The 9,633-nt window shown below is 46.8% G+C and overlaps 1 long non-coding RNA gene across 1 annotated transcript; it reads right to left on the bottom strand.

The window, feature by feature from the left end:
* Positions 1-323: 323 nt before the first annotated feature.
* On the bottom strand, positions 324-5,016 carry LOC132022796 (uncharacterized). The gene is made up of 3 exons (XR_009405721.1): positions 4,874-5,016; positions 3,608-4,675; positions 324-477 (listed from the first exon to the last, which is right to left on the bottom strand). It is a non-coding gene; the product is annotated as an uncharacterized LOC132022796 (long non-coding RNA).
* Between the last annotated feature and the right edge of the window lie 4,617 nt (positions 5,017-9,633).

The raw sequence follows: 9,633 nt of genomic DNA on the forward strand, positions 1-9,633 counted from the left end.
TTAAGGGGGATGGGGAAGCAGTATTGCCTGCATGCTTTTATATTTGGAAATCACTTCAAACATGGCAAAGAGCTGCATGGAAGTCTGGCTGACACCCCTCACCCAGATAATACCCACATGTGGTTTATCTCTCTGCAGTCTCTCCTGAAACACTGGAGAACTGGTTGCAGAGAACACAGCCCCTTAGCCCTCTAAAGACAAGCGCACATTTCCCAAGAACACAGATACTCTTACACATTCCTTTATACAACCAAAGTTCATTTATCGAATTCAGAAAACATAACAGTGATACAAAAATATCTAATACACAAACCATATGAGAATCTCACCAGTTGTCCCCCAAATGTCCCTTACAGGGAAGGTCCCCGGATCAGGGTCCGTCCAGAAGCAGGCATCACACTTAGACGGCACATCTCTGCTCTCTTTCATCCAAAACACTTCCTCAGCTTTTCTTTGTCTTTCATCGCAGTGAAACTTCTGAAAAGTAAAGACAAACTTTTTGCAGACTGTCTCTCAATTTGGGTTTGTCTGTTTCCTCATAATTAGATTCAAGTTACATGTTTCGGACCAGAATACCGCGGATATGATGTCACATCTTCCTTGTGCCATGTCAGGAGGCACAGCATGTTGGTTTGTTTCAACGGTGCTGATGTAAAAGCACCTAAAAATTTTTTTGGGGGGGAGATGCCTGGGTGGCTCAGTGGGTTAAAGCCTCTGCCTTCGTCTCAGGTCATGATCCCAGGGTCCTGGGATGGAGCCCCGCATTGGGCTCTCTGCTCAGCAGGGAGCCTGCTTCCTCCTCTCTCTCTCTCTGCCTGCCTCTTTGCCTACTTGTGATCTCTGTCAAATAAATACATTCTTTAAAAAAAAAATTTTTTTTTTTAAGTTTCTATTTATTAGCTCGAGAAAGCAAGAGGGGGTGGGGGAGGAGAGCAGAGGGAGAGGGAGAAGCAGTGTTTCATGCTGAGCACTGACCCTGATACGGGGCTCGATCCCACAACCCGGAGATCATGACCTGAGCCAAAACCAAGAGTCCGACCCTTAAATAAGCCACCAAAACACATTTTTTTAAAAAATATTTTTTATTGGAGAGAGCAGAGCAAGCAGGAGAGAACACAAGGCGGTGAGGGGCAGAGGGAGAAGCAAGCTCCCCGCTGAGCCGGGATGATCCTGAGATCATGATCTGGGCCGAAGGCAGACGCTAAACCAACTGAGCCACCCAGGTGCCCCACACGGTTTTTTTTTTAAAGTTGATTTTTTTTCTTTTTTTTAAGTAATCTCTGCACCCAACACGGGGCTCAAACTCAGGACCCCGAGACCGAGGCACGTGCTCTTCCGACTGAGCCCACCAGGCGCCCTGTAACGCTTGCTAATGGGGGAGACTGCTTTTGTTCTAAGTCGTCCACAATTCTAATTATTCTTAGGCTAACAGACATGTATGGTGCTTAGAAAAGACATCTGTGTCCACCATCCGCCTGTTCTGTATCTTTGCTCGTCTTCTAATTGAAGACGTGATGGGAACGGTGAGCCAGGAGGAGTGTTCCCGAGGGTCGTCTGCCTGACCACGCTTCTGGACCCGAGGAGGGCATTCCCCAGCGCTGTCTCCAGGGAACGAAAAGGCCCCAGTGAAACCCAAAGCATGTACACGGTCATGTCTGGCGAGTGCTAGTCGGAGGTCTTTGGATTCTGTGGGCTCTGAATAAACCCAGCTCCAGCTGTGGAAATCCGAAGCTTTATTGGCTGCATAGCTGAAAAACCAGGGCTGGAACTGGGGCACAGATCCCATCTCCCGGTGCTGTCCATTAGAACTCTGCAGTGATGGGAATGTCCCATATTTCCTCATACCAAACAGTCATCGCTGGCCCACACGTGGCTGCTGTATACTTGAGAAGCAGCCCGTGCAGCCGAGAAGCTGTATTTTTACATTCACGGGATTTATATGGAGCCCCACGGAGCTCGTGGGTACTGGATTTTACAGCACCGGCCAGACTCTCTCTGCATTTCTTGCTTTGCTTTCCTCTGCTCTTTTCCCAGGCAAGTGACCCACTTGTGGTGGCATCTCCGGTGTATTTTCCATCATAGGAGCCGCTCACCCGGGAGGGAGCCTGTACTCCCTGCGGATCAGACCCGAAGCCTCAGAGCCAGCCTTCACCAGCCCTGGTGGGTCACCCGCCGGAATCTGGCCTGGGGGAGGCGGGGCTGGTCCCTCAGGGAAGGAATCAGGGTGCTGCCCCCACGAGAAAGAGGAAAGGCCCCAGGAAGTGAGCATAGTGATCACCCCGGCAGCTTTGTTGATAAAGTATTTGGGCAGGGGCGCCTGGGTGGTTCAGTCCATGAAGCACCTGCTTTCTGCTCAGGTCATGATCCTGGAGTCCTGGGATCGAGTCCCACGTGGGGCTCCCGGCTCAGCGGGGAGCCTGCTTCTCCCTCTCCCCGCTGCCCCCCTGCTCATGCTCTCTTTATCACTCTCTTTCTCTCAAGTAAGTTAAAAAAAAAAAATCTTTAAAAAAAAGTATGTGGGCATTCAGGTTTTATAACAGAGAGGGTCAAAGGCATGAAGTACTCTGCAAAGGTAAAAGGGGCAGAGCAGTCCTTTATCAAAGGGAACAGTACCGGGGAAATTCTATTTGGGGTCCAACGGCAGTGTTGTGAATTTGAAGGACAAGTTTAAATCTAATAATGACAGCATCCAGACTTGTGTTTTCAGGTACTGCTGTTTGATTTGATTTGATTTAACTCTGATCTAAATCTAATATATAAAGAATGCATAAATCCAATAGAAACTTCAATCTGAAATGGCAGAAAGGTCAAAGTTGGTTACTTTTGAAATATAGAAATAAGAGAATCTTGGTCTTAGAGAAATGGGTAAATTCAGATACCCAGGGGGCCAGGGTGGGGCAGGGCCGGTGGGCTTGTAAACCAGAGTCCACTTTTACACGTCTGTGTGTGTGCATGTGTGTAACACTCGGTAATTGCCACGTGGTATGTGCGGCCTCCGTGTTGCCCGCTCTTTGAACTTTGCAGAAGATGCCAGAAACCCAGAATTTCCCGTGAGACGGTCTGATTTTTAAAACTGCCATGACACGAGCTGCCTGTTGGCCAGCCCTGTCTCAGAGCATCAGCCACCACAGACCCACCAGCGACTCTGTTCCCTGCGCTGTGTCCCCCCTCCCTCGAAGGTCACTGTGAGGAGGGAATGAGGTAATGTGTCCCAAGGATTTGGAACAGTACCTGAGGGGTAAGAAGCGCTCGGCCAATGTTAGCCTTTCTGTCCATTTCTCAGGGAGCTGGCCGAGGCCCAGAGGGACTGAGTGAGGGAACCCAAGGCACAGCCCCCCGGGCCCCCGTTAGAAACGCAGGTGTCGGGCCCCCCTCAGTTCTACCGACTAGAAGCTCCGCTGATGGGGCCCGGCCTTGTGCTCTCAGCCCAATCCCCCCAAGTGATTCCTGGGCACGTTAAAGTCCGGGGAGCTCTGAAATGCAGCGCAGTCCCTCTGTCCCTCTCCGGTGCTGCTCAGCGCTGCCTTCATGGGCATGGCTCCCGTTTCTTCTAAAATTCATAAAATGACAAAAAGCCTCCCTCGTATACATTGTACTGCTTGCTCACTTGGCAAAAGAAGCTTCAGGCTCCGGCCCCCTCTGCAGCGGACCCCGCCTCTAGGGTAGGCCAGTCCGTCGTATCGGAACTGCGGTGTGATCGACTGTAGTTAACAGCCCCTGCAGATGCTTCCAGGTGTGCGGAGAAAAAGCCTCTGAAAACCCCAGGCTGCATTTCTGGGCTGGATGATGTGCTGAAAGAAAGGACGAGAAAGGCTGGAATTTGACTCGTGGTGCCACCCCCTGATTTCTATCTGAGCGGCATTCCTCGCCCGCGCCATCTCCAGCAGCGCACGAACCCCAAGAAGATGGCATTCACCCATTGTTTCTTCTTCTTTTTTTTTTTTTTTTAAGACTTTATTTATTTATTTGACAGACAGAGATCACAAGTAGGCACAGAGGCGGGAGAGAGGGGGAGAGGCAGGCTCCCCGCCAAGCAGAGAGCCCGATGTGGGGCTCGATCTCAGAACCCTGAGATCATGACCTGAGCCTAAGGCAGAGGCTTTAACCCACTGAGCCACCCAGGTGCCCCCACCCATTGCTTCTGACGAAGAGCAGTTTATGCTCCAAAGAAACACGGTGCTGTTCTGAGACAACATCGGGGTCCTGTTCCCGGGGCCTCTGGTGCTGCCAGCCAGGCTAGCCTCCGATTATGGGAGCTAGTGAGTTGCAAATCAGGTTTTCTCCAACATTCCCAGAGGCCTTCAGGAGCTGTCTCAGGTATGAGCCCGCGGTGACTCAGGCAAAACTCTGTATGCCGAGTGACTCAGAAACTCAATCATTAACTCAGGAAATGCCTGCAGAGTGTGGGTCCAGCAAGCCTGGAGAGGGCTTGAGAATGCGGGACTTCCAGTAATGCCAGCGAGGATCGGGAACAGCCACGCTGGACCGTGGGGCGTCTGGACCGTGGGCCAGATACCGGCCCCACAACCCCCTGGAGGCAGAAAGAACCTCGAGTCAGTCACGCTTGAGGAGCAACCCGCCTCAAGGATTGCAGAATGCACGCACAGAAGTGCAGACTCCACTTGTTTGAATTCCCGTGTGGTAAAGCAGAAAAATGTGCAAAAGCCTTCTTGACCTAAAAACACAGACAGCTTTTAACTCGTTGATTTTAAATCGGGTAGAAGCATGTACACACACACACACACACACGCACACATGCACACATGCACACACACACACCCTCTGGTCTGTCGGAAAGTAAAAATAAATTTCTAGCACACACATCCACAAAATGCCAGGCAAGGCTTGAGTAAGGATTCCAAATAAACCTCACCCCCAAATGGCCATCGTCATAAATTTTCTGTCCCCCGCAGAAGGCAGCCCTAAGACCTTGGCTTTTCCAGCGGGCAGGCCCAGGGTGTCTTGGCTGGGGTTCACAGGGCCTGTGCCCAGTGTGGCTGGCGTGTGCCTCCAGCAGCCAAGCAGACGGGGCCAGGGGAGAGGGAGGGAACCAACAGTCGAGGGACAGAGCCAGCAGAGAAGGCGGGGCAGCTAGGGCAGCTGGCCAAGGGACCAAGGCCTGCACGGGTTCCATCGGCTCCCGACAACTCCTCAAATTACCTCCTTGGCTTTTTCCCCTCGCTGCATGGATACAGAGAAACACAAAAGCCCTTCGCCTGGGCGCCGCCAAGAGCTCGCAAACGCCTCTCTCTCGAGCAGCATGCTAACCCAAGCAAAACGCGCAGGATCTGGAAGGAAGACCGTGCGGAAGGTGAGGTCACCTTGACATCCCTTAATCAAGACATGAAGTTCCAACCGGACCTGCCGAGTCATCTCTTATTTTAATCATGGTCAGAGCTTTTCCTCTCCAGGAGGGTTTGTGTTTGAATGTTAGTGGCCGCTCTAGGAGAGGATGGATGACCGGCCCCGTAGTGCTTATGATGTCTTTCCTCTTTTAGCCACGTGAAGACAAATAATGGTGAAGGACGGATGAAATATTTAACAGCGGCCATGCATAATTTATTCCCGAGTGGATGCACATTTCCATCCTGGTGGTTGGCTCTCAATTAGGGCTTCTCAGAACATCGAACCACTGTCTCCTTGGCAAATAGACATTCCACTTATTTTTACTCCTTTCTTCCTAAGGCTAATTGTTTTTGCATTTTTCTTGTTGAAGGACTTGTTCCTAGATGCTCTTCCCATCAACCGGAAACAAAAGTAAAAACTGTAAGCGAGGTTTTTTGTATATATTCATCTCTGGGCTCAGAGGTTCTTGTACCCAGGAAGAGGAAACATGCATTTGCGTGTGTAACTTTGCTTATGAAACGCAGACTGTCTAAGCAAGCCGAGTGTCCACTGAAGTGATTGAAGATTTCGGGAAAAATTCTAGAAAAAAAAAACGCATATATAAAAGAAAAAAGTCACCTCCCCCCAAAATCACTTCTCAGAGATAACCACCCTTGAGTTTTTTGGTACATATGTACATCAATATATATTACCTCACTTGTGTTTTGACAAAACCAGGGTCATAGCAACATATAAATTATTCCGTAGTTTGCTTTCTTCAGAGGACAATATATTGTGAGTGTCTCTGCTCTGTCAAAATAGCTTTGCATCATTTGTAACAACGGCTTCAGCGTATTCCATTGTACAGATGAGCCATCGTTTTGAAGAACCAATACCCTATTGTTAGCTCCTTTCATTTTCTCTTGATTATAAAGATTTTATTTGTGTATTAATTTGAGAGAGAGAGAGAGAGAGTGCACACAGGGGAGAGGCACAGTCGGCAAAGGGACAAGCCCACTCCCCGCGGAGCGCACAGCAGGACTCGGGGTTCCACCCCAGGACCCCGGGACCATGACCCGAGCCGAAACCCAGAGTAGTCAGCCACCCAACCGGCTGAGCCATCCAGGGAACCCCATCTTTTTCTCAGTTGTCAACAGAGCTGTGGGCAACAGCTTTGTAAATACGTGTTTTTGTTCTTTGTTTGATTATTTACTTAGGATAAATTCCCAGGAGAGGAATCATCAAGGCAAAGCACACGTGTTTTTTGGAGAAGGAAAGGATTTGGCTCAAGAAAATATGCACTTTTCTTTCAGAAAGGGTCTTCTCCTTTGCATCTTTACCAGGAGTATGTGTGAAGCTTTTCCCCTCCGAAACATTAGATTTCTTGTTTTTATGTTCTGCCTATTCAGTTAAAAAAAAAAAAAAAAGCATTTCGTTATTTTACTTTGCAGATCTTTGATCATTAGGACAAGGTTTTTTTTTTCTTTTTTAATTGTTTATTTGTGTTTCATTTATTATCTTCTTTTTTTTTTTTAGGATTTTATTTATTTATTGGACAGACAGAGATCACAAGTAGGCAGAGAGGCAGGCAGAGAGAGAGAAGGAAGCAGACTCCCAGCTGAGCAGAGAGCCCAATGCGGGACTCGATCCCAGGACACTTCCTGAGCGGAAGGCAGAGGCTTTAACCACTGAGCCACCCAGGCGCCCCCATTTATCATCTTCTTTATTTGGGTCCTTTGTGTGACATTAACAAATTGAAATACTGGCTTTTTTTTTTTAAGTGGGCTCCACACCCAACATGGGGATTGAACTCACGACCCTGAGATCAAGAGTCACGTGTTCTACCGACTAAGCCAGCTAGGCACCTCTGGCCTTTTCTTGACATGTACAAGTGATTTATATATTCCGGTAGTTGACATTTTGGCCGTCATTTTTCCCTAATTAGTCATTTGCTTCTTACTCTATCTATCCTTGGTTTTTGTATTTATTGCTTAGGAATCTTTTATTTCCTATAGGAAGATCCTTTATTCTTTCCTCTTACAGTTGCACTCTCAAATTATATAAATATTTGCCAGAGTGTACCCCAAGTGTTACTGTACTTTTACAATTTTTTTTTTTAAACGTTTAAATATTTAATCCACCTGAAAATGATCTGATGGTCAGGTGAAGGAGGTCGGGTTTTTCAATGCCCCATCAGGTATTCTTTTTTTTTTTTTTTAAGATTTTATTTATTTATTTGACAGACAAGTAGGCAAAGAGGCAGGCAGAGAGAAAAGGAAGGGAAGCAAGCAGGCTCCCCGCTGAGCAGAAAGCCCGATGTGGGGCTCGATCCCAGGACCCTGAGATCATGACCTGAGCTGAAGGCAGAGACTTTAACCCACTGAGCCACCCAGGTGCCCCTGCATCAGATACTCTACCATAATGTACCGAATAAGACCCTGCTTTCTCAGCGAACTGAAATCTCACCCTGACCATGGATGCACTTCTTCGATGTTCTTGGGCTTGTTCATTGTCCTTTACTGATCTTTGTTTCCTTTAGAAGTGTTTCATACTGTTTTGATTCCTGAAGCCTTAAAATACACTTGAGGGGCGCCTGGGTGGCTCAGTGGGTTAAGCCTCTGCCTTGGGCTCAGGTCATGATCTCAGGGTCCTGGGATCGAGCCCCGCATCGGGCTCTCTGCTTGGCAGGGATCCTGCTTCCTCCTCTCTCTCTGCCTGCCTCTCTGCCTACTTGTGATCTCTCTATGTCAAATAAATAAATAAAATCTTTAAAAAAAAATAAAAATAAAATACACTTGAGTGTCTACAGTGCAAATCCTCTCGCTTCTCCCAATTGTTCTTTACTTCTTACAAAATTCATTATTGCAACGGTAAGGAAAGGTAAGGAAATTCACGTGGCTCAAACAACAACAAAAAAACTTTAGAAAGTACACAGTGGGGGTGCCTGGGTGGCTATCGGGCTCTCTGCTCAGCAGGGAGCCTGCTTCCTCCTCTCTCTCTCTGCCTGCCTCTCTGCCTACTTGTGATCTCTGTCTGTCAAATAATCAATAAAATCTTTAAAAAAATACTTTTATTTATGCTTGAAATTCTCCATAATAAAAAGTTTTTAAAATCCATCAATTCCTACTATAGTGTGTGTGTGTGTCTGTGTGTGTGTGTCTGTGTGTGTGTCTATTTGTGTATATTCGGGTATTCAGGATTGTTTTCATCAAACAAGGATGCCAGATCTTGTCAAATGTCTTTCAGCTTTAAAAAAATATTTTTTCTCTTTGGATCTATTAATATGAATTAATTCTCTTAAGAGATTTTCTAACATTGAACCAGTCTTCCTGGAATAAGCCTCACTGGGTTATGCTATATGATTATTTGTTAATGTGCTACTGGATTCGGTTTCCTAATGCAATGTTTTTGCATAAGTATCCATAAAAGGAAATTGGCATTTCCTTTTCATGTAACTTTCGTCTGACTTTGGCATCAGGGTTACGCTGACTTTTGAAGACAGTTTGAAGGAAAAGAAATTTTTATGTGCTCTCAAGAAGTTCAAATAATGTTGGAATATTTTTTATTCCTTAAAGATATTGCAGGATTCCCTTGTGAAACTATTTGTACCTGGTGCTCTTGGGGGCATAGATCTTTGACAACTATCTCTGTTTCTCCTGGGAAATCGGTCTGTTTAGATTTTTTAATATTTTTCCAAGTTATATTTTCCTAGGAAATTGTCCATTGTATCCAGGTTTTCACATTTTATTTTTAAAATTTTTAATAAGGGACATTTGGGTGGTTCAGATAGTTAAGCCTCTGCCTTCGGCTCAGGTCATGAGCTCAGGGTCCTGGGATCGAGTCCCACATCGGGCTCTCTGCTCAACGGGGAGCCTGCTTCCCCCTCTCTCTCTGTCTGCCTCTCTGCCTGCCTACGCTCTCTCTCTCTCTCTGACAAATAAATAAATAATTTTTAAAAAATGTTAAAATATGAAAGAAAAGTGTCTTTGAGGATCAGTCAGATATGATGTGGTTAATTCTTGCAGGTGGATATTGGGATCTTTTTGTTATATTTCAAAAGAAAAATTCCACTGCAGGCCTAGATGGAGATTTTACTACGTGTGTGGATTATCTGAGGGGAGAACAGCTTTAGAAAGTGGCGTCTCCTCTTCAGTGAACACGGCGGCCGTCCTCCTACTTGCTTCCTCTTCCGTGTTCTTTTTTTTTTTTTTTTAAGATTTTATTTATTTATTTATTTGACAGACAGAGATCACAAGTAGGCAGAGAGGCAGGCAGAGAGAGAGGAGGAAGCAGGCTCCCCGCTGAGCA

Source organism: Mustela nigripes, chromosome 7, assembly GCF_022355385.1.
Source record: "Mustela nigripes isolate SB6536 chromosome 7, MUSNIG.SB6536, whole genome shotgun sequence".
NCBI classification, from domain to species: Eukaryota; Metazoa; Chordata; class Mammalia; order Carnivora; family Mustelidae; genus Mustela; species Mustela nigripes.